We start from the raw sequence: 23,712 nt of genomic DNA, 5'->3' as shown, positions 1-23,712 counted from the left end.
GCACATTAATCCACTTTACAACGGGCGTAGAGTCTAAATGGAATACATACGCAGCGTGTGAGTTTCAAGTTTGGGGAAGATCATTTTCACCTTAAAAATTCACCTTTATAATAAAAGCAATACATGCATAATCACATCTGTGGTCACTTTTGAGAATGGTGTTTTTCCTGCTAATGGAACATTCACGCTTATATCTTACTGCCGTGTGTGCATTCCTGCGCTTATAATGTGAAGAAATAGCCTAATAGTTTATCAAAATGTTAATTTGGGATCTATTTCATCCCACAACTGTCCCAGACAGTGTTTGCAATATTTATTTCTCACACAGAATAGAATAGGTCAACTTTTTCACTGTGGGGGATAGTAGATTGACATAGGCTAGTGCTTTTGCTGATCGTTAGGCCTGCTCATCTTGTTGGCTGACGAAAAGTAAATGTGGACAGTTCTTCCAATATCTTCAATATCTGCCTCGGAATTGGATAGGGACTCATGCAGTTGCGTCCCGGATGTGTCTATCTTCACTTGTAGCCTGTGAGAAACACCCGATCACGTGACAGAGAGCCATGTGAGAGAGAGGTGCTTTGGCACGCAGCCAGGAGAAGGGAATTATAAGTATCATTTTCAGCCCAAGGGCACAAGGGTCCTTGGCCGCAAAAGCCATGGATTTTTCTGGGGTGAATTACGTCCACACAAAGGGGATGCAGCCAGGAAATTTGAGTCATTATCAAGCGCTTGTCAAATTGTGAATGAGAGACTGATGAGGTGTGTACAGCCTGCACAAAAAAACTAAGCAGAGCTCATGCCTTTCATGAGACTTTTTTCAAATCATCATTAGTCTCATCATGCAGCCTTTGAATATATAAAAAAATCTTAACATACAGCCCAACATTTGTATCACAACTAAAGTTGCAAAAATAATTGCATAAATAACTAAATGAAGCATATAGGAGGACCTGTTTTTTTGTTATCCACTCAACACAGAATAGCCGCATGTGCTCACTCCCTCAAATCCTTTGGAGAAATGATCCTTTCTATTTTATTCAGCTGTGTTCAATTGTATTCTTCATACTATAAAACAATATAAAATAATGCCATGAAATTCTAAGCAAATCCTGTCTGCTAAATGAACTAGTGTAGCCCACAGCCAGAACAGGGCCTGACATGATAACTCAGAGTATGCTATTCTGTTCTTCTGAAATAAACTACGTTTTCTTCATATCATGTTTCCTTAGACCTGTTTAAAATAAATCATGGATTTATTGTGAAGGTATAGACTATATTACATGGATTTATTGTGATGGTGTAGGTAGACTATATTACATGGATTTATTGTGAAGGTGTAGACTATATTACATGGATTTATTGTGATGGTGTTGGCTATATTACATGGATTTATTGTGAAGGTATAGACTATATTACATGGATTTATTGTGATGGTGTAGGTAGACTATATTACATGGATTTATTGTGATGGTGTAGGTAGACTATATTACATGGATTTATTGTGAAGGTGTAGACTATATTACATGGATTTATTGTGATGGTGTAGACTATATTACATGGATTTATTGTGATGGTGTAGGTAGACTATATTACATGGATTTATTGTGATGGTGTAGACTATATTACATGGATTTATTGTGATGGTGTAGGTAGACTATATTACATGGATTTATTGTGATGGTGTATGTAGACTATATTACATGGATTTATTGTGATGGTGTAGACTATATTACATGGATGTATTGTGATGGTGTAGGTAGACTATATTACATGGATGTATTGTGATGGTGTAGACTATATTACATGAATTTATTGTGAAGGTGTAGACTATATTACATGGATTTATTGTGATGGTGTAGACTATATTACATGGATTTATTGTGATGGTGTAGACTATATTACATGGATTTATTGTGATGGTGTAGGTAGACTATATTACATGGATGTATTGTGATGGTGTAGACTATATTACATGGATTTATTGTGATGATGTAGGTAGACTATATTACATGGATGTATTGTGATGGTGTAGACTACATTACATGGATTTATTGTGAAGGTGTAGACTATATTACATGGATTTATTGTGATGGTGTAGACTATATTACATGGATTTATTGTGATGGTGTAGACTATATTACATGGATTTATTGTGATGGTGTAGGTAGACTATATTACATGGATTTATTGTGATGGTGTAGACTATAGTACATGGATTTATTGTGATGGTGTAGGTAGACTATATTACATGGATTTATTGTGATGGTGTAGACTATATTACATGGATTTATTGTGATGGTGTAGGTAGACTATATTACATGGATTTATTGTGATGGTGTAGACTATATTACATGGATTTATTTGACTTTTTATAATGTATATGTTCCAAAGGTCTGCATCACTGGTTTGTAGGCTACGTGTGGAAGCCAGGAGATGCTAAATGTGTTTATGTTCATTAACAGTCGATTACCGTGAGACCGGCAGTTATTTGCTTGACAGTCACCGGCAGACTAAATTTGATGACCGCCACAGCCATGGTTTGGACTATTGCTTTTCTGACTACATTTTCCATTGAATGGACATATTTATATAAACCTTGAATAAGTTCATCATTTTATGGGTGAACACCCTACAGAGGTCCTAGAATCTAAAATTAAATGGATAAATGATACATTTTATCACCATCTTAAAACAGTTCCATATGTTAGCTTAGTGGACAATGTGATCTAAAGGGCTAAGACTTAATTACAGTCCTTCGACTGGTCTCAGATCAGGGGTTTCACTGCTGATCTGGGACAAAAACATGCAGCTGTATCTTTCCAGGAGCAGGAATGAGGATCGCTGCTTTAAAGTAGGATCCATGGCTGATTTATAGGTTTAGTAAGGACGTCAGGTATCCTAGCGGTTAAGAGCCAGTAACCGAAAGGTGAAATCTCTGTCTGTGTCCTTGAGCAAGGAACTTTACGGTAATTGCTCCTGTAAGTGACTCTGAATAAGAGGCTACCTGTTGACTGGCAGTTGGATATTTGGATGTTTCTTATGTCCCCTGTGAGGTATTCCCTCTCACACGCTTGTTCTCTCTCTCTCGCTCTAGTGAATCTGTGTCTCTCTCATTCTCTCCCTCGCTCTCTCTTTCTCTCTAGTCTGTCTGTCTGTCTGTCTGTCTGTCTGTCTGTCTGTCTGTCTGTCTGTCTGTCTGTCTGTCTGTCTGTCTGTCTGTCTGTCTGTCTGTCTGTCTGTCTGTCTGTCTGTCTGTCTGTCTGTCTGTCCTTATAAAAAGGCTAGGTCTTTCTGATGTGAATGCACAGAGCACAGCCAATATCACCATCCACTATTCCTGCCAACCAACACAGTCACACACAGTCACACACAGTCACACACAGTCACACACACACACACACACACACACACACACACACACACACACACACACACACACACACACACGGAAAATATTAAGAAGCAAATACCCCCTGGTAACTGAATATGAGTGTCTCATTATGAAAGCTCATTGAGATAGTCTCCTTATTTAACCTGTCTGACTCTGACCACCCTCCTGCCTCTGTCACCAACCCTCCTGCCCCTGTCACCCACCCTCCTGCCCCTGTCACCAACCCTCCTGCCTCTGTCACCCACCCTCCTGCCTCTGTCACCAACCCTCCTGCCCCTGTCACCCACCCTCCTGCCTCTGTCACCAACCCTCCTGCCCCTGTCACCAACCCTCCTGCCTCTGTCACCCACCCTCCTGCCTCTGTCACCAACCCTCCTGCCCCTGTCACCAACCCTCCTGCCCCTGTCACCAACCCTCCTGCCCCTGTCACCCACCCTCCTGCCCTTGTCACCAACCCTCCTGCTCCTGTCACCAACCCTCCTGCCCCTGTCACCCACCCTCCTGCCTCTGTCACCAACCCTCCTGCCCCTGTCACCAACCCTCCTGCCCCTGTTACCAACCCTCCTGCCCCTGTCACCCACCCTCCTGCCTCTGTTACCAACCCTCCTGCCCCTGTCACCCACCCTCCTGCCCCTGTTACCAACCCTCCTGCCCCTGTTACCAACCCTCCTGCCCCTGTCACCAACCCTCCTGCCCCTGTTACCAACCCTCCTGCCCCTGTCACCCACCCTCCTGCCCCTGTCACCCACCCTCCTGCCCCTGTTACCAACCCTCCTGCCCCTGTCACCCACCCTCCTGCCCCTGTTACCAACCCTCCTGCCCCTGTCACCAACCCTCCTGCCCCTGTTACCAACCCTCCTGCCCCTGTCACCCACCCTCCTGCCTCTGTTACCAACCCTCCTGCCCCTGTTATCAACCCTCCTGCCCCTGTCACCCACCCTCCTGCCCCTGTCACCCACCCTCCTGCCCCTGTCACCAACCCTCCTGCCCCTGTTACCAACCCTCCTGCCCCTGTCACCAACCCTCCTGCCTCTGTCACCAACCCTCCTGCCCATGTCACCAACCCTCCTGCCCCTGTCACCAACCCTCCTGCCCCACTCCTCATCCCCCTTCTCTAAGGCGCAACAGCCCAGCTCCCAGAAAAACACACACAAATGTTTATAGTGCTTGTAATTTCAACTCAATTGCACTGAAAGGAAGTTCAAACCTGAGTGCAATCCAGTGTCCCTTTGGGGTCTATTTTCATGAGAGTCAGCAAGGACACATTTGAAACATTAAACATTATTCATATTTCTACAGTGGTTTGTTATTAGTGTCTACTTCATGCTTCTGCAGAAAATAACTTTCCAGCATGTCTTTAGACCCACCGCACCGCCCCTGATTGTGACACTCCTCCCATTCTATCCTCCTCTCGTCTTCTCCCTTTGTGTATCTCTCTCTCTATCCTCAATTCCTCTGAGCAGTGTTCCTCAGGTTTATTTCACTTGGCTGAAGGGTGTTAGGAAGCATTGGGAGGGCTCAAGTCAAATCACATTTTATTTGTCACATGCTTTGTAGACTAACAGTGAAATGCTTACTTACGGATCCATTTCCAACAATACAGAGGTAAAGATAAAATAAATATAAATATTGAAGGGTGTTAGTAAACAGAAGGAGGGTTGAAGGGTGTTAGGAAGCAGAGGGAGGTTTGAAGCATATTAGTAAGCAGAGGGAGTGTTGAAGGGTGTTAGGAAGCAGAGGGAGTGTTGAAGGGTGTTAGGAAGCAGAGGGAGGGTTGAAGGGTGTTAGGAAGCAGAGGGAGGTTTGAAGGGTGTTAGGAAGCAGAGGGAGGTTTGAAGGGTGTTAGTAAACAGAAGGAGGGTTGAAGGGTGTTTGGAAGCAGAGGGAGGATTGAAGGGTGTTAGGAAGCAGAGGGAGGAATGAAGGGTGTTAGGAAGCAGAGGGAGGATTGAAGCATATTAGTAAGCAGAGGGAGTGTTGAAGGGTGTTAGGAAGCAGAGGGAGGGTTGAAGGGTGTTAGGAAGCAGAGGGAGGGTTGAAGGGTGTTAGGAAGCAGAGGGAGGTTTGAAGGGTGTTAGGAAGCAGAGGGAGGATTGAAGCATATTAGGAAGCAGAGGGAGGGTTGAAGGGTGTTAGGAAGCAGAGGGAGGGTTGCTCTGGGCCCTGTATGAGGAAATGTCATTAGTAATTCACTGACACACCACTCTGTCTGAAATCAGCCATGAATAATGAGAGGCTGAAGTAGAAATTAAGATGAATCACGTTCTATCTACGTATTATTTATTTTGTTTTTATTGAAACTTTATTTAACTAGGCAAGTCAGTTAAAAACACGTTCTTATTTACAATGACGGCCTAGGAACAGTGGGTTAACTGCCTTGTTCAGGGGCAGAATGACAGATGTTTACCTTGTCAGCTCAGGGATTCGATCTAGAAACCTTTCGGTTACTAGTCCAACGCTCTAACCACTAGGCTACCTGCCGCCCCAATCTACCAGTCTATCGATCTATCTATCACCTTAACCAACTAATCCCTATGTCCTCTCTAACGTCACAGACTGTATATACCAACTAATCTTTATGTCCTCTCCAACAAGCTCTCACAGTCTCACCTCAGAATTAGATGTTCATCCATGTTTCTCAAACTTAAAATTTCGAAGTTGTTCCAAACGTCAAATTTCAAAGTGTTTAAGGTTAAGTTTAGGCATTAACTCTGAAATCTTAAGATAAGGCATTAACTCAGAATGGTTAAGGTAAGGGTTAAGTTTTGGGATAGGCTTAAAACAAAAATTACTTTCTATCGCTGTATTCAAACATGCAACCTTTGGAACCAAAGGCAGATGCTTACGCCCATCCACCATCCCCATCCACAATGCATTAGCAAAAGCAAAACCTACTTGAAGGTAACAGCGCTCACTCTTGCCCCTAATGGCCAGTTTCCACGTCATCTCCTGACGTCTTCAGACATGGATGGACGTTGAATACTGACTTGTATCACTGGTGACCTGACCGGTCCTGTCCGACGTCACGGACTGTATAGATGTCTGTTTCCATGCTTAGCGGTTACTAATGGCAGGTTTTTAGTCCTGTGGGTATATCTCCCTGGTTTGCAGATGAATACAAAAGAGCTGGGGTCATTTTGGGGGGTGAGGTAGTCTCTTTAGACAGACGGGTTGCTTCCGGCATTGTACCATTGATCAAGCTTAACACCTCTGTAGAAGATCCAGCGTCAGTTGGGACAGAGAGGATGAGTCGGAAATGGGATGCGCGTCACCGGTAATGTCACTATCGTATCTGCTTTGTACGCTAGATAAACATGAGCACAATTCCAGCCCACAATTTAAGCCCCACCTATCCAAACTCATAATTTATTGGGACAGTTCTTATTTAAAGAGGATCCTGAGAACACTTTTTTTCCCCTTTGGAAATGTCTGGAATAAATTAGATTAGGGTTGAGGGGTTGGCAGGGTAGGTCTGGTATATCTGAGATGAGGGGTGATGGGTTGGCAGGGTAGGTCTGGGATATCTGAGATGAGGGGATGGCAGGGTAGGTCTGGGATATCCAAGATGAGGGATTTGGCAGGGTAGGTCTGGGATATCTGAGATGAGGGGTGATGGGTTGGCAGGGTAGGTCTGGGATATCTGAGATGAGGGGTGAGGGGTTTGGCAGGGTAGGTCTGGGATATCTGAGATGAGTGTTTTGGCAGGGTAGGTCTGGTATATCTGAGATGAGGGGTTGGCAGGGTAGGTCTGGGATATCTGAGATGAGGGGTGATGGGTTGGCAGGGTAGGTCTGGGATATCCGAGATGAGGGGACGGCAGGGTAGGTCTGGGATATCTGAGATGAGGGGTGATGGGTTGGCAGGGTAGGTCTGGGATATCCGAGATGAGGGGTGATGGGTTGGCAGGGTAGGTCTGGGATATCTAAGATGAGGGGTTTGGCAGGGTAGGTCTGGTATATCCAAGATGCAGGGTTGGCAGGGTAGGTCTGGGATATCCGAGATGCGGGGTTGGCAGGGTATTATGTTAGTATGTGTTAGTATGCATAGGAGATTTTGATATCATAGGTAAATATAGATGTGTAACAAAGACATTTACTGGCAAAGCTAGTAAATATATACACAACTACATAATCCAGAGATAGTCCTGAAAATGTATATTTGGATCTGGCGGCAAGCTGGAGTGTTTACTGCAGAGCTGGGTATTACTGTAAAGCACATATGGCAATTTACAGCCATCAGTGTGAGATTGCCTCACACATGGTCCACTGAGAAGTTCCGTAAATGGAATGAATACAAGACTGTGTGAAATCTACAGCGAGAGGTTTCGCCCATGAGAAGCTCATCAAATGAATAATGTAATAGTTCTCTATGGTGAAAGATAAACCCACAGCAATACATTATAATCCCTCATGGATATACAGGTGTATGTTGAACCATCTATCTTCCTCTCTGTGAGAAGTAATGCCAAGCAGCTATTCTCTCCAGACAGAGAGAAGCTTTGTATTTGTCCTCATTGATTCTATTTGTTTGGGCCACCGCTGAGATGTAGTAGCTAGAGTGCAGAACGACATGGCTGAAGTTCCTTGTGTTGCTGCCAGTTCAATCAGCTCGGAGAGCACTAAGCCCTGAGCTGCAGCACTGGTTTACGACCATGTTAATAGTCTCTTCCTAACAATTAAAACTATAATATACATTTATATAATTCAATTAATCTTGCACTCCCGCAGTCAACACTTTCGGGCCAGGCTAGAAAGGATGGTAGTAATGACCCCTTAAACCCTTCAAATTAAAATCCGGACCTCAAAACCAGTTCCACTGCTTTTTTCTTCCCATCTAATCAAGGACTGATTTAGACCTGAGATACCAGGTGGGTGCAATTAATTACCAGTTAGAACAGAAAATCAGCACTTCAGACCTCTAGGGTAGGATTTTAATTTCCCTGCCAGACCAATAATTTAATATAATCTAGTACCTCTGAGTTCTGTAGATTATTAGTGCTCCAGTGACTAGTCAGTATTGACCAACCACTCCAATCTAGACTTTACTCATTACTGACCAGCACCACAGAAGCCTTGGTGGACATGAGCAGGGCCCGGTTTCTCAAAAGTATTTTAAGGCTAAATGAATTGTTAGAACCTTCGTAGGAGCTTCGTTAAATCTCTGAGCTCTTTCCCAAAAGCATCATTATTAACGTTACGCTTGAAAAGGCTCGGAATCTAAAGCCTGCCTCAGACCTCTCGTAGAACAGCCCTCCCGCGTCACTATATACACAGAAGAATTCAGCTAAACATAGAGACGGACAAACCATGTGATTCAATGTGACCACCGATAACTTCAGAACAAAGTTGACTACAAATACAAAGTTGCCAGTATGTTTGCAATTGATACAAACAAGCAACGTATAAAAATATGCTTCAAATGTAAACCGAGATGACAGCATTCAAATTTAAACAGTAGGCTCTAGGTGTACAGTGAGGGGAAAAAGTATTTGATCCCCTGTTGATTTTGTAAGTTTGCCCACTGAGAAAGAAATGATCAGTCTATAATTTTAATGGTAGGTTTATTTGAACAGTGAGAGACAGAATAACAACAACAAAAAATCCAGAAAAACGCTTGTCAAAAATATTATAAATTGATTTTATCTGCAAAACATGACTTAGTACTTGGTGGCAAAACCCTTGTTGGCAATCACAGAGGTCAGACGTTTCTTGTAGTTGGCCACCAGGTTTGCACACATCTCAGGAGGGATTTTGTCCCACTCCTCTTTGCAGATCTTCTCCAAGTCATTAAGGTTTCGAGGCTGACGTTTGGCAACTCAAACCTTCAGCTCCCTCAGCTCCCTCCACAGATGTTCTATGGGATTACGGTCTGGAGACTGGCTAGGCCACTCCAGGACCTTAATGTGCTTCTTCTTGAGCCACTCCTTTGTTGCCTTGGCCGTGTGTTTTGGGGCATTGTCATGCTGGAATACCCATCCACGACCTATTTTCAATGCCCTGGCTGAGGGAAGGAGGTTCTCACCCAAGATTTGACGGTACATGGCCCCGTCCATCGTCCCTTTGATGCGGTGAAGTTGTCCTGTCCCCTTAGCAGAAAAACACCCCCAAAGCATAATGTTTCCACCTCCATGTTTGACGGTGGGGATGGTATTCTTGGGGTCATAGGCAGCATTCCTCCTCCTCCAAACACGATGAGTTGAGTTGATGCCAAAGAGCTCCATTTTGGTCTCATCTGACCACAACACTTTCACCCAGTTGTTCTCTGAATCATTCAGATGTTCATTGGCAAGTATATAAGATGGGCATGTATATGTGCTTTCTTGAGCAGGGGGACCTTGCGGGCGCTGCAGGATTTCAGTCCTTCACGGCGTAGTGTGTTACCAATTGTTTTCTTGATGACTATGGTCCCAGCTGCATTGAGATCAAGATCCTCCCGTGTAGTTCTGGGCTGATTCCTCACCGTTCTCATGATCATTGCAACTCCACGAGGTGATATCTTGCATGGAGCCCCAGGCCGAGGGAGATTGACAGTTCTTTTGTGTTTCTTCCATTTGCGAATAATCACACCAACTGTTGTCACCTTCTCACCAAGCTGCTTGCCGATGGTCTTGTAGCCCATTCCAGCCTTGTGTAGGTCTACAATCTTGTCCCTGACATCCTTGGAGAGCTCTTTGGTCTTGGCCATGGTGGAGAGTTTGGAATCTGACTGATTAATTGACTCCCTTTAACCTGTTGAGGATCTTATCCCGATCTTATCCCGGTATTGGGATTCATTGTCATGTGACCATGGCGGGGAATTCAAAACTGCAAGAGTAATCATTTCAAAAAATCAAATAATCAACTATTTTCCTCCATTTGAAAGATATATCTCCTAAATCTAACCACGCTGTCCGATTTTCAGAGGCATTACGGAGAATGCATAAAGTTAGGTTATGTGAGGAGAGTACATTGACAATAGCTGCGTGTAATGTTTAGCCAATTCAAAGAAGGGCATCAACAGACAGAAAACTAGCTAGAATTATGCACTTACCTTTGACAATCTGCATCAGATGACACTCATAGGACATTATGTTATACAATACATGCATTTTTAGTTCCATCAAGTTCATATTTATATCCAAAAACAGCATTTACAGTCGCGGTGAAATTCAGAATTTTTTTCGGCTCGAATGCACCCAGTGAATCCAGCATTACAAATCACGGAATTACTATTCGAAAACATTGGTAAATTATAATATTGTCATTCAAAGAATAATATATTATCATCTCGTAATTGCTACCGAAGGGCCAGATCTCAAAATAACTTTACTGGGAAATCACATTTTGTATAAACTGGGTACTATGCTAACAACAATAAGCTATATGCTAAGCTAAGCTAAGCTATACCGTTAGCATTAGCATCATCTAATATCGATAATAACATTCTAAATATCCCCTTACCTTTGATTATCTCCATCAGAAGGCGCTGCCAGAGATCCCAGGTCCAGAACAAATGTGGTTTCTTTTGACAAAGTTCATAATTTATGTCCAAATAGTTAGCGTTCAGTAGGCTCCCACAAAATGAGGTGGGCAGTGTAAAGTCACGTCGAAAAACTAAAGAAAACCTAGTAAATAATCTATTTACGTTTGTTTAAACATGTCAAACGTTGTTTAGCACTAATCTTTTGTTCCATTTTTAACGTGAAACATCAGTAAACATCAGTAATATTTTCACACAACCTATCAAGTGTCTAGAATAAACGATAATGACAAAGGCACTCTTCTCAGATTCATGCGCAGGCGCAAAAAATGAAGTGATGACGTGTCAACTTGTAAGCTTTCTAATTCGGTGTGTATTAATCACAGATGCTTCAAACAACTTTCTAAAGATCGTTGACATCTAGTGGAAGCAGTAGGAGTTGCGAACTGAATCCTTTCTCACTGTGGTATCTTTAAAACAATGACACTAAATAGTACAGTCACAAAATTCTCTTTTTTTTTTATCTATTTTTCACAGGTTTTTGCCTGCAATATGAGTTTTGTTATACTTACAGACACCATTCAAACTGTTTTAGAAAATTCAGAGTGTTTTCTATCCGAATGTGTTAATAATATGCATATCCTAGCTTCTGAGTTGGTGTAGGAGGCAGTTAAAATTGGGCACATATTTCTTTCAAAATTCTCAATACTGCCCCCGTGGCCCGTAGAGGTTAAGAGTGTGCTCCTAATCTCAGCTCGTTACCTGTATAAAAGACACCTGGGAGCCAGAAATCCTTCTGATTGAGAGGGGGTCAAATATTTTTTTCCCTCGTTAAAATGCAAATCAATTTATAACATTTTTGACATGCGTTTTCTGGATTTTTTTGTTGTTATTCTGTTTCTCACTGTTCAAATAAACCTACCATTAAAATTATAGACTGATAATTTCTTTGTCAGTGGGTAAACGTACAAAATCAGCAGGGGATCAAATACTTTTTTCCCTCACTGTATTTCAATCGTATTAAAATACATTTCATGTTCAATCAAGAGCTTTATTTTGCTGTGATGTAAAGTACTTAAGTAGTTTTTTGGGGGTATCTGTATTTTACTAATTATATTTTTGACAACTTTTACTTTTACTTCTGTAGTCGATGCCTCTCCTTGTTCGGGCGGTATTCGGCGGTCGACGTCACCGGCCTTCTAGCCATCGCTGATCCATTTTTCATTTTCCATTTGTTTTGTCTCGTTTTTCCACACACCTGGTTCTCATTGTCTCTCATTATGTGTTGTGTATTTAACCCTCTTTTTCCCCCATGTCTTTGTGTGGTATTGTTGATCTGTGTTGATGTATGCACACGTTAATCTGGTTGCTCTGGGTTATGTATACCCGTTTTGTATTTGGTGTTCATTGTGCCGTGTGCTTTTGGTTCGCCTCAATAAAAGGCTCTGTGTGCTACCAAATACCTGCTCTCCTGCGCCTGACTCCCCTGCAGCCACTTACGCATACCTGACAACTTCACTACATTTCTCCCAAAAAATTATGAACTTTTTACTCTATGCATTTTCCCTGACACCCAAAAGTACTCGTTACATTTTGAGTACTTAACAGGATAGGAAAATGGTCAAATTCACACACTTATCAAGAGAACGTCCCTGGTCATCCCTACTGCTTCTAATCTGGCGGACTCACTGAATACACATGCTTCATTTGAAATTATGTCTGAGTGTTGGAGTGTTCCCCTGGCTATCTGTAAATGATGTCTGAGTGTTGGAGTGTTCCCCTGGCTATCTGTATATATAAAAAAGAAGAAAATGTTGCCATCTGGTTTGCTTAATGTAAGGAATTTTAAATGATTTATACTTTTACTTTTGATACTTAAGTATATTTTAGCAATTACATTAAATTTTGACACTTAAATATATTTAAAACCAAATTCTTCTAAACTTTTAATCAAGTAGCATTTTACTGCGGGACTTGCACCTTGTCATTTTCTATTAAGGTACACTGTATATACAAAAGTGTGTGGACACACCTTCAAATTAGTGGATTCGGCTACTTCAACCACACCCCTTCCTGACAGGTGTATAAAATTGAGCACACATCCATGCAATCTCCATAGACAAACACTGGTCATAGAATGACCTTACTGAAGAGCTTAGTGACTTTCAGTGTAGCACCGTCATAGGATACCACCTTTCAGTTCGTCAAATTTCTGAACCTTCTAGAGCTGCACCAGTCAACTGTAAGTGCTATTATTGTGAAGTGGAAACGTCTACTCTAGGAGCAACAATGGCTCAGCCACGAAGTGGTAGGCCACACAAGCTCACAGAACGGGACCGGCAAGTGCTGAAGCGCGTAGCACGTAAAAATCGTCTGTCCTCGGTTGCAACACTTACTACCGAGTTCCAAACTGCCTCTGGAAGCAATGTATGCACAATAACTATTATTCGGGAGCTTCATGAAATGAGTTTCCATGGCCGAGCAGACGCACACAAGCCTAAGATCACCATGCTCAATGCCAAGCATCTGCTGGAGTGGTGTAAAGAGAATCTGGGTTTGACAGATGTCAGGAAAACGCTACCTGCACCAATGCAGTGCCAACTGTAAAGTTTCGTGGAGGAGGAATAATGGTCTAGGCCTGTGTTTCATGTTTCGGGCTATGCCCCTTAGTTCCAGTAAACGGAAATCTTAATGCTACAGCATACAATGGCATTCTAGACAATTCTGTGCTTCCAACTTTCTTTGTCACTTATTAACCTCCTCCAATAAATATTTTCCATTGTTTGCTGAATGCAGTTTTGTGAAAGTCCTTGCTGCTTTTGCACCTGAGAAAACAACTCCTTCGATGCTCTTGCCCTCTGCTCAGCAGACATATTCCTATATTTCTCTGCGTGCTTCGTCTGGAAGTGTCGGGACAAGTTGTAGTCTTTTAAGACAGCGATGCTCTCTTTGCACACTAAGCACACAGCTTTCCCTGATTCCTCAATAAATGAATATTTCAATGTCCAGTCTTGCTGGAACACCCTACATTCACTGTCTACTTTCCTTTTCTTTGAAATCTTTGATAAACAAATTTTTGCACAATTTCTAGCTAGCTACTATTTGTAACTGTGACGTGTGTGTCAGCCTGTCAGTCACTGCTGTCTGTCCTCCTGCAGTTATTTATACGTGCCTTCAAAATAAATGTCCCACAAGTGGTGGGAGTTAAATCATTACACAAAGGCAAGTATTCATTGGGCTTTTAATTTGAATAACAAATACGTTTTTCAAAACTTTACTATCGCAAATTCTTTATGTGATCTGAGCATGATTCCGCGGGCCGTATTGAAACAGGTCGGGGGCTTCATACAGCCTCCAGGCAGGCCATTGCCCAGGCCTGATCTAGTGGAAAGCCTTCCCAGAAGAATGGAGGCTGTTATAGCAGCAAAAAGGGGACCAACTCCATATTAATGTCCATGATTTGTGAATGAGATGTAAGATGAGCAGGTGTCCACGTGTACCTTTACTTTTACTCAAGTATGACAATTGGGTACTTTTTACACCACTGCTATTTTGCTACTTGTAGGCTACTGTCTGTAATTTGTCTCAAAATATTTCATGATGTGTAGTCTGACATGTACACAATGGGTAAGCATTATTGGGTGAGCATTATTGGGTAAGCATTATAATAAGTGGCCTCAATATTAGCAGCCATATGTAGTAATATCTCTCTAGGAGCTGATCTGTCGTCAGTATTGTGGAATAATTCTAATGTTAAGAAAATATTTGAATGGAGAATTCTGATCCGAGAGCAGTGCTCCTTTTCTTTCCGTCCTATCAGTATCAATCCATGCACCAACGACGCACTTAGCAACCGCTATTGGAGAACCGGGCCCAGATCAATGGCAGGCAGCCAGACACAGCCCAGGCCTTCAACTCTCTGCTCTCTTTTGATCATGAGTGATGAGCCGCGGTAGACCTCCTCTGCTCTGATCCAGGCTGTTTGATAAACTGCACACATGCTTTAATCAGGGACCAAGTCTTAGAGGCAGCACAAGACTGAAGACTGGCCTGTCAACTCTGTCATCGTGAGTCTGGGGTACTTACTCATATCATATCTCAAGTAAAAGTCTCAACTCTTGCTAAACATCTGTTGGATATAATGTTCAGTGGAGACTGGTGGGAGGCGCTATAGAAGGACGGGCTCATGGAATTGGCTGGAATGGAATTAAATGGAATGCTATCAAACATTTCGATACCATGTCTGACTCCATTCCATCAACTCCATTCCAGCCCTTACAATGAGCCCGCCCTCCTATACAGTGGCTTGCAAAAGTATTCACCCCCCCCATTTTTCCTATATTGTTGCCTTACAACCTGGAATTAAAAAGGATTTTTGGGGGGTTTGTATCATTTGATTTACACAACATGTCTACTAATTAGAAGATGCAAAATATTTTTTATTGTGAAACAAACAAGAAATAAGACAAAAAAACAGAAAACTTGAGAGTGCATAACTATTCACCCCCCCCCCAAAGTCAACACTTTGTAGAGCCACCTTTTGCAGCAATTAGAGCTGCAAGTCTCTTGGGCTATGTCTCTATAAGCTTGGTACATCTAGACTTCAGGATTTTTGGCCATTCTTCAAGGCAAAACCGCTCCAGCTCCTTTAAGTTTGATGGGTTCCACTGGTGTACAGCAATCTTTAAGTTGCACCACAGATTCTCAATTGGATTGAGTTCTGGGCTTTGACTAGGCCATTCCAAGACATTTAAATGTTTCCCCTTAAACCACTCAAGTGTTGTTTTAGCAGTATGCTTAGGGTCATTGTCCTGCTGGAAGGTGAACCTCTGTCCCAGTCTCAAATCTCTGGAAGACTGAAACAGGTTTCCCTCAAGAATTTCCCTGTATTTAGCGCCATCCATCATTCCTTCAATTCTGACCAGTTTCCCAGTCCCTGTTGATGAAAACCATTCCCACAACGATGGTTGTGGATGGTGTTCTCGGGGTGAGGAGAGGTGTTGGGTTTGCGACAGACATAGCATTTTCTTTGATGGCCAAAAAGCAACATTTTAGTCTCATCTGACCAGAATACCTTCTTCCATATGTTTGGGGAGTCTCCCAATTTTTCTTTAAGCAATGGCTTTTTTTTCTGGCCACTCTTCCGTAAAGCCCAGCTCTGTGGAGTGTATGGCTTAAAGTGGTCTTATGGACAGATACTCCAATATCCGCTGTGGAGCTATGCAGCTCCTTCAGGGTTATCTTTTGTCTCTTTGTTGCCTCTCTGATTAATGCCCTCCTTGCCTGGTCCGTGAGTTTTGGTGGGCGGCCCTCTCTTGGCAGGTTTGTTTTTCATTTCACTTTTGCAAGGCACTGTAGCTCCTCCCACTAGCCTCCACTGGTAGTGTTAAATAGCAGTTGAGCATCACATCTAGTTGTCAGGCGTGCTCAGACTCATCTGCATGTAAATCAAGTAAATTAACTCATTGTCAGCAGCATACCACCCTGCATCCCACTGCTGGATTGCTTCTGAAGCTAAGCAGGGTTGGTCCTGGTCAGTCCCTGGATGGAAGACCAGATGCTGCTGGAAGTGGTGTTGGAGGGCCAGTAGGAGGTACTCTTTCCTCTGGTCTAACAAAATATCCCAATGCCCCAAGGCAGTGATTGGGGACATTGCCCTTTGTAGGGTGCTGTCTTTTGAATGGGATGTTAAACAGGTGTCCTGACTCTCTGTGGTAACTAAAGATCCCATAGCACTTATTGTATGAGTAGGGGTCATACGATAATGGTCATGTAATCATCCCCAGCTTACAGTTGTCTCATTCATTCCCCCTCCTCTCCCTGTAACTATTCCCCAGGTCGTTGCTGTAAATGAGAATGTGTTCTCAGTCAACTTAACTGGTAAAATAAAGGTAAAATAAAAAATATATAAACCCTGGAAATCTCAGGAGCAGAAGGTGCCTCAGCAGCGATCTCTGTTTCAGAAGAGAGAGTTAGAAAAGTGGAGTGGCAGCAGAGAAAGCTGCTTTCTGTAATATGAGAGAGAAAGAGAGAGAGAGAGAGAGAGACAGACAGACGGAGGATTGGAGCCACCCACACACTTTTAACATCCCCTGCTTTTCTCCTCCTAAAGTCCAGGAGGACACCCAGCTGCCCCAAACTGTAAGTTGATTAATTTCGGAGAGGGGAGGGTGGCGCACTCGCTGTGGGGGAAGTCAGGATGATCTCTTTCTTAAACTGTGGGAGAGGGGAGGAGAGGAGGTATCCGTGGCTGTTAGTCAGGAGCAGCACTGTGGTGAGAAGGAAAAGAAAAATGGCGTTGATGTGAATTGACTGTCATTGTGCTGAACCACAATGCAGACGAATTTAGAGAATGACAGGAACATTTTCATTACTGAGGCGAATTAGACCTCAGACACATCTGGCTCATCTTTCTTTCTCTTTTGTTATCTATTGCTTTCAAGTCCCTTCTCTCTCTCTCTCTCTCTCTGTCTCTGTCTCTGTCTCTGTCTCTCTCTGTCTCTCTCTCTGTCTCTGTCTCTGTCTCTGTCTCTGTCTCTGTCTCTCTGTCTGTCTCTCTCTCTCTCTCTCTCTCTCTGTCTCTCTCTGTCTCTCTCTCTCTCTCTCTTTCTCTGTCTCTCTTTTTCTCTCTCTCTGTGTGTCTGTCTTCCTCTTTTCAAATCAAATCAAATCAAACTTTATTTGTCACATGCGCTGAATACAACAGGTGTAGACCTTACAGTGAAATGCTTACTTACAGGCTCTAACCAATAGTGCAAAAAAGGTATTAGGTGAACAATAGGTAGGTAAAGAAATAAAACAACAGTAAAAAGACAGGCTATATACAGTAGCGAGGCTATAAAAGTAGCGAGGCTACATACAGGCACCGGTTAGTCAGGCTGATTGAGGTAGTATGTACATGTAGATATGGTTAAAGTGACTATGCATATATGATGAACAGAGAGTAGCAGCAGCGTAAAAGAGGGGGTGGGGGGGGGGGGGGGGGCACACAATGCAAATAGTCCGGGTAGCCATTTGATTACCTGTTCAGGAGTCTTATGGCTTGGGGGTAAAAACTGTTGAGAAGCCTTTTTGTCCTAGACTTGGCACTCCGGTACCGCTTCTCTCTCTCCCCAACTCTTTCCTTCTCCCTCCCTCCCTATTTCTGTCCTTCTCCATTCTCCTCATCCCCTCTCCCTATATCTCCCTCCATAGATCTTCTAGGAATGGGCGTTTTGAATTTTTTTGACTGTTCAACTACCATGAATGGACGAAACATGTATTTTTTTAACACAAAGGCAAGGCCGGCACTGGAGAAAATATGTGCGCATTTGTCTATATGCCAACAGTGCATTAGCAATGTCTAATTTATCATTACAGATAACAAATCCAAATTTCTAAATTGCCTTATATATATATTCAGTCAATAAAAAACAATTGCGATATATGATTAATTTATTGAAACTGTAATATCAACTGGTTATATTGTATGGTGGAACACAATCTTCAAAAAGACACTAACATCAGCAGTGGCGCTTGCTTGTAGAAGCCTATGGCTGTGCAACTGTATAGTCTTATTTTGTTAATTTAGCAGACAAGACAAGCCTTTATTTCCCGAACCCTTATCACAGTCAAGACACAACTATTTCATAGCAAAAAAACATGATGTAGTTTAACAGAGTAAAACAGAAATCTAAATGGCAGTAGCAGTTTGCAAACTAGTAGTAGCTTAAGCGAGAAATATACAGATGCAATTATTCCAAAACTGCAGCTTGTTTATGGAACAGATATTTCCCTATTTCAATCAACCAGTCCATTTTTGAATTTGTGATGAACTGCCATCATTTGGCAAGGAATGTAGCTTGTGTATCCCATCAGTTACAGGCATGTTTTATTCCCACCATCCCAATGTTTTTAATAGGCGTTTATTTCTCTCGGCCTAACAGGAGCTGTGTGTAGAAGGAGCGATCGGAATGCGAGTGAGTGAGTGAGACATGGAGGGGAAAATTAAAATTTAGGGAGAAAGAACTGTGACGCTTGACTTGGTTTCTTTTTTTTTGATGTGCCCTGCACAGGTACAAATGAAACACTAGAGTCCAAAGCAAATTAACGTTGTCTTCAAGACAAAATATATATATTTTTTGGGGGGGGGACAAGCAACAAAGGACATTCCACCAAATAATTATAAGTGTTTACAAAAAATTGGTCTCTGCTTAAAGATCAAGTTTTGAAGTCTGTTCGAGTACTCAATTACTCATACGTATCCCGAAGATCTTCACAGTGAAATGTCATTAGTGAGTACCAGTGGTGTAAATACTTTAAAGTACTACTTAAGTAGTTTTTTTGGGTATCTGTACTTTACTATTTATATTTATATTTTTGACAACTTTTACTCCACCACATTCCTAAAGGAAATAATGTACTTTTTACTCCATACATTTTCCCTGACACGCAAAAGTACTCATTACATTTTGACAGGAAAATGGTCCAATTCACACACTTATCAACAGAACATCCCTGGTCATCCCCTACTGCCTCTGATCTGGCGGACTCACTAAACACAAATACTTAGTTTGTAAATGTGTGCCCCTGACTATCCGTAAAAAAAAAATTGTAATAATTGTGCCGTCTGGTTTGCATAATATAAGGAATTTGAAATGGTTTATACTTTTACTCAAGTAGTATTTTACTGAGTGACTTGCACTTTTACTTGAGTAATTTTCTATTAAGGTATCCATACTTTTACTCAAGTATGACAATTTAGTACTTTTTCCACCTCTGGTGAGTACCCACTGGGCACACAATGGTTGAATCAACGTTGTTTCCATGTTATTTCAATGAAATGATGTTGAACCAACCTGGAATAGACATTTGTGCCCAGTGGATAGTGCTAAATGATTAACTGAAATGTCTTGTTTTTTCTTCAGTTATTAAAACAACTAATTGACCAATGTCGGTTCAATTACTTAAATTATATTTAGTTCGGGGGTTTTTTGTGAGCCCAATGCACCGTTTTTCTAGCGAGAAATCAAATAATTCATGAGAAATCAAGTCAAGAACTATGTGTGATGCTGGGTTGAATGGAGTTGGAGTTTTAACTAAGCAAATATTCAACCTAGTTCAGCGCAGAAACATGGAAATGAACTACAATGAACATAATCCATTGGGCCTGTTTTTTCCTGCACATTAGGTTAGATACACACAGACCACATGAGAGAGGAATGTACACAACACAAGGAGAGAGCGGGATAGAGACAGTTGGTGAAAGCAGTCTAGCCTAGCTAAATTGGATGACTTAGGACAGTACAGTATGGGGTGCACAGAGATAATGTTGATGAGATAACGCTGGCTGGCTGCTACTGCCTGAGCAGAGATAAGATGATGACTTTAAAGGGATACTTCTGGATTTTGGCAACGAGGCCCTTTATCTACTACCCCAGAGTCAGATAAACTCGTGGATACCATTTTTTATGTCTCTGTGTCCATTATGAAGGAAGTGAGAGGTATTTTTGCGAGCCAATGCTAACAACGTTAGCACAATGACTGGAAGTCTATGGGTTTCTGCTAGCATGCTAGTCATTGCGCTAACACTAGTTAGCAATTACGCTAGTTAGCAACTTCCTTCATACCGCACGTAGAGACATAAAAATGGTATCCATGAGTTCATCTTACTCTAGATAAAGGGCCTCATTGCCAAATTGAGGAAGTATCACTTCAAGGAATGAAAAATAATAAATGAATCAATATACTAATTTACACAACTGAAATATTGTATTATTTCATAGTAATTTCATATTTTTCTATTGATGTCTCCCCAATGTGGACCTCTCAGAGACAATGGAATACTTTAAATGTTTTGGCAATTGAATGCAACACTATTTTGGATTTGCCATTAAAAAGCTCTAAAATCTTTTTAATGTCATTATTTCATAATGCAGGATCGGTGTCCCGCTAGCAGGACAACTTCCCGTGAAACCGGAGGGCGCGCAATTCAAATAAATAATCATAAATATTATGGATTTGAAACATTTAAGTACATATAAGTGTCTTATATTGGCTGAAAGCTTAAATTCTTGTTAATCTAACTGCACTGTCCGATTTACAGTAGCTATTACAGAGAAAACATGCCATGCGATTGTTTGAGGACGGCGCCCCACATCAAAATATTTTTCCACCGGCACAGGTTTCATACATTCACATATAACGATTAAATATTCACTTACTTTTTGAAAATCTTCCTCTGATTTGTCATCCAAAGGGTCCCAGCTATAACATGTAGTGTCATTTTGTTAGATAAAATCCTTCTTTATATCCCAAAAAGTCATTTTAGTTGGTGCCATCGATTTGAGTAATCCACTTGTTCAACTTGCAGAGAAAGAAATACGAAAATCTACCCCCCCTAACTTTGTTTCAGCAAGTCAAAATACATTTCTATTTACTCCTCAGAATACTCCCTAAAATGTATTCAAACTATAATATGTCCAGTGCTTTCACACTGGGGTTCCTGCCCATAGAACCCTCTCTGTGTCCTGGCCCCATCTATCCCCCCACCGCCCCTGGCTCAGCCCCGACTCCACTCAAAACATGCTCCATTTAATTTCTGTTGCTGAAGCACTGTGACAGAAATATCACAGTTTCTTTGTCTGTCCCTCACTTCCCCACTCCTTCCAACATGCCTTACGCTCTGTTCAGAATGTTTCTGCCATGCCTTAGGCTCTGTTTAGAATGTTTCTGCCATGCCTTAGGCTCTGTTCAGAATGTTTCTGCCATGCTTTAGGCTCTGTTCAGACTGTTTCTGCCATGCCTTAGGCTCTGTTCAGAATGTTTCTGCCATGCCTTAGGCTCTGTTCAGAATGTTTCTGCCATGCTTTAGGCTCTGTTCAGACTGTTTCTGCCATGCCTTAGGCTCTGTTCAGAATGTTTCTGCCATGCTTTAGACTCTGTTCAGAATGCTTCTGCCATGCCTTGCACTCTGTTTAGAATGTTTCTGCCATGCTTTAGGCTCTGTTCATAATGTTTCTGCCATGCCTTGCACTCTGTTTAGAATGTTTCTGCCATGCCTTAGGCTCTGTTTAGAATGTTTCTGCCATGCCTTGCACTCTGTTCAGAATGTTTCTGCCATGCCTTGCACTCTGTTCAGAATGTTTCTGCCATGCCTTAGGCTCTGTTTAGAATGTTTCTGCCATGCCTTAGGCTCTGTTTAGAATGTTTCTGCCGTGCTATAGGCTCTGTTCAGAATGTTTCTGTCATGCCTTAGGCTCTGTTCAGAATGTTTCTGCCATGCTTTAGGCTCTGTTCAGAATGTTTCTGTAATGCCTTACACTCTGTTCAGAATGTTTCTGTCATGCCTTACACTCTGTTCAGAATGTTTCTGTCATGCCTTACACTCTGTTCAGAATGTTTCTGTCATGCTTTACGTTCTGTTCAGAATGTTTCTGTCATGCCTTACACTCTGTTCAGAATGTTTCTGCCGTTCTTTAGGCTCTGTTCAGAATGTTTCTGTCATGCCTTACACTCTGTTCAGAATGTTTCTGTCATGCCTTACACTCTGTTCAGAATGTTTCTGCCGTTCTTTAGGCTCTGTTCAGAATGTTGCTGTCATGCCTTACACTCTGTTCAGAATGTTTCTGTCATGCCTTACACTCTGTTCAGAATTTTTCTGTCATGCCTTACACTCTGTTCAGAATGTTTCTGTCATGCCTTACACTCTGTTCAGAATGTTTCTGTCATGCCTTACACTCTGTTCAGAATGTTTCTGCCGTTCTTTAGGCTCTGTTCAGAATGTTTCTGTCATGCCTTACACTCTGTTCAGAATGTTTCTGTCATGCCTTACACTCTGTTCAGAATGTTTCTGTCATGCCTTACACTCTGTTCAGAATGTTTCTGTCATGCCTTACACTCTCTTCAGAATGTTTCTGTCATGCCTTACACTCTGTTCAGAATGTTTCTGTCATGCCTTACACTCTGTTCAGAATGTTTCTGCCGTTCTTTAGGCTCTGTTCAGAATGTTTCTGTCATGCCTTACACTCTGTTCAGAATGTTTCTGTCATGCCTTACACTCTGTTCAGAATGTTTCTGTCATGCCTTACACTCTGTTCAGAATGTTTCTGCCATGCTTTTATTATAATTTTTTTACCTTTATTTAACTAGGCAAGTCAGTTAAGAACAAATTCTTATTTTCAATGATGGCCTAAGAACAGTGGGTTAACTGCCTTGTTCAGGGGCAGAACAAAAGATTTTGACCTTGTCAGCTCAGGGATTCGATCTTGCAACCTTTTGGTTACGAGTCCAACACTCTAACCACTAGGCTACTTGTCACCCGCCTGATGCTTTAGGCTCTATTTGGAATATTTCTGCCATGCCTTATGCTCTGTTTGTAGTGTTTCTGCCATTCCTTACACTCTGTTCAGAATGTTTCTGCCATGCTTTAGGCTTGTTCATAATGTTTCTGCCATGCCTTGCACTCTGTTTAGAATGTTTCTGCCATGCTTTAGACTCTGTTCAGAATGTTTCTGCCATGCCTTAGGCTCTGTTTAGAATGTTTCTGCCGTGCTATAGGCTCTGTTCAGAATGTTTCTGTCATGCCTTAGGCTCTGTTCAGAATGTTTCTGTCATGCCTTACACTCTGTTCAGAATGTTTCTGTCATGCCTTACACTCTGTTCAGAATGTTTCTGTCATGCCTTACACTCTGTTCAGAATGTTTCTGTCATGCCTTACACTCTGTTCAGAATGTTTCTGTCATGCCTTACACTCTGTTCAGAATGTTTCTGCCATGCTTTAGGCTCTGTTCAGAATGTTTCTGTCATGCCTTACACTCTGTTCAGAATGTTTCTGTCATGCATTACACTCTGTTCAGAATGTTTCTGTCATGCCTTACACT

At 42.0% G+C, this 23,712-nt stretch overlaps 1 protein-coding gene across 2 annotated transcripts in view; it reads left to right on the top strand.

Moving 5' to 3' along the window:
- The window catches only part of LOC115168614 (kelch domain-containing protein 8B), a 147,526-nt gene that overhangs the window by 11,588 nt on the left and 112,226 nt on the right, over positions 1-23,712 (top strand). The window lies entirely within an intron of this gene.

The sequence above is a fragment of the Salmo trutta genome, chromosome 30 (genome assembly GCF_901001165.1).
Source record: "Salmo trutta chromosome 30, fSalTru1.1, whole genome shotgun sequence".
NCBI classification, from domain to species: Eukaryota; Metazoa; Chordata; class Actinopteri; order Salmoniformes; family Salmonidae; genus Salmo; species Salmo trutta.
Note: the sequence above shows the minus strand (reverse complement) of the source record. Positions and strands in the feature narration are given on the sequence as shown.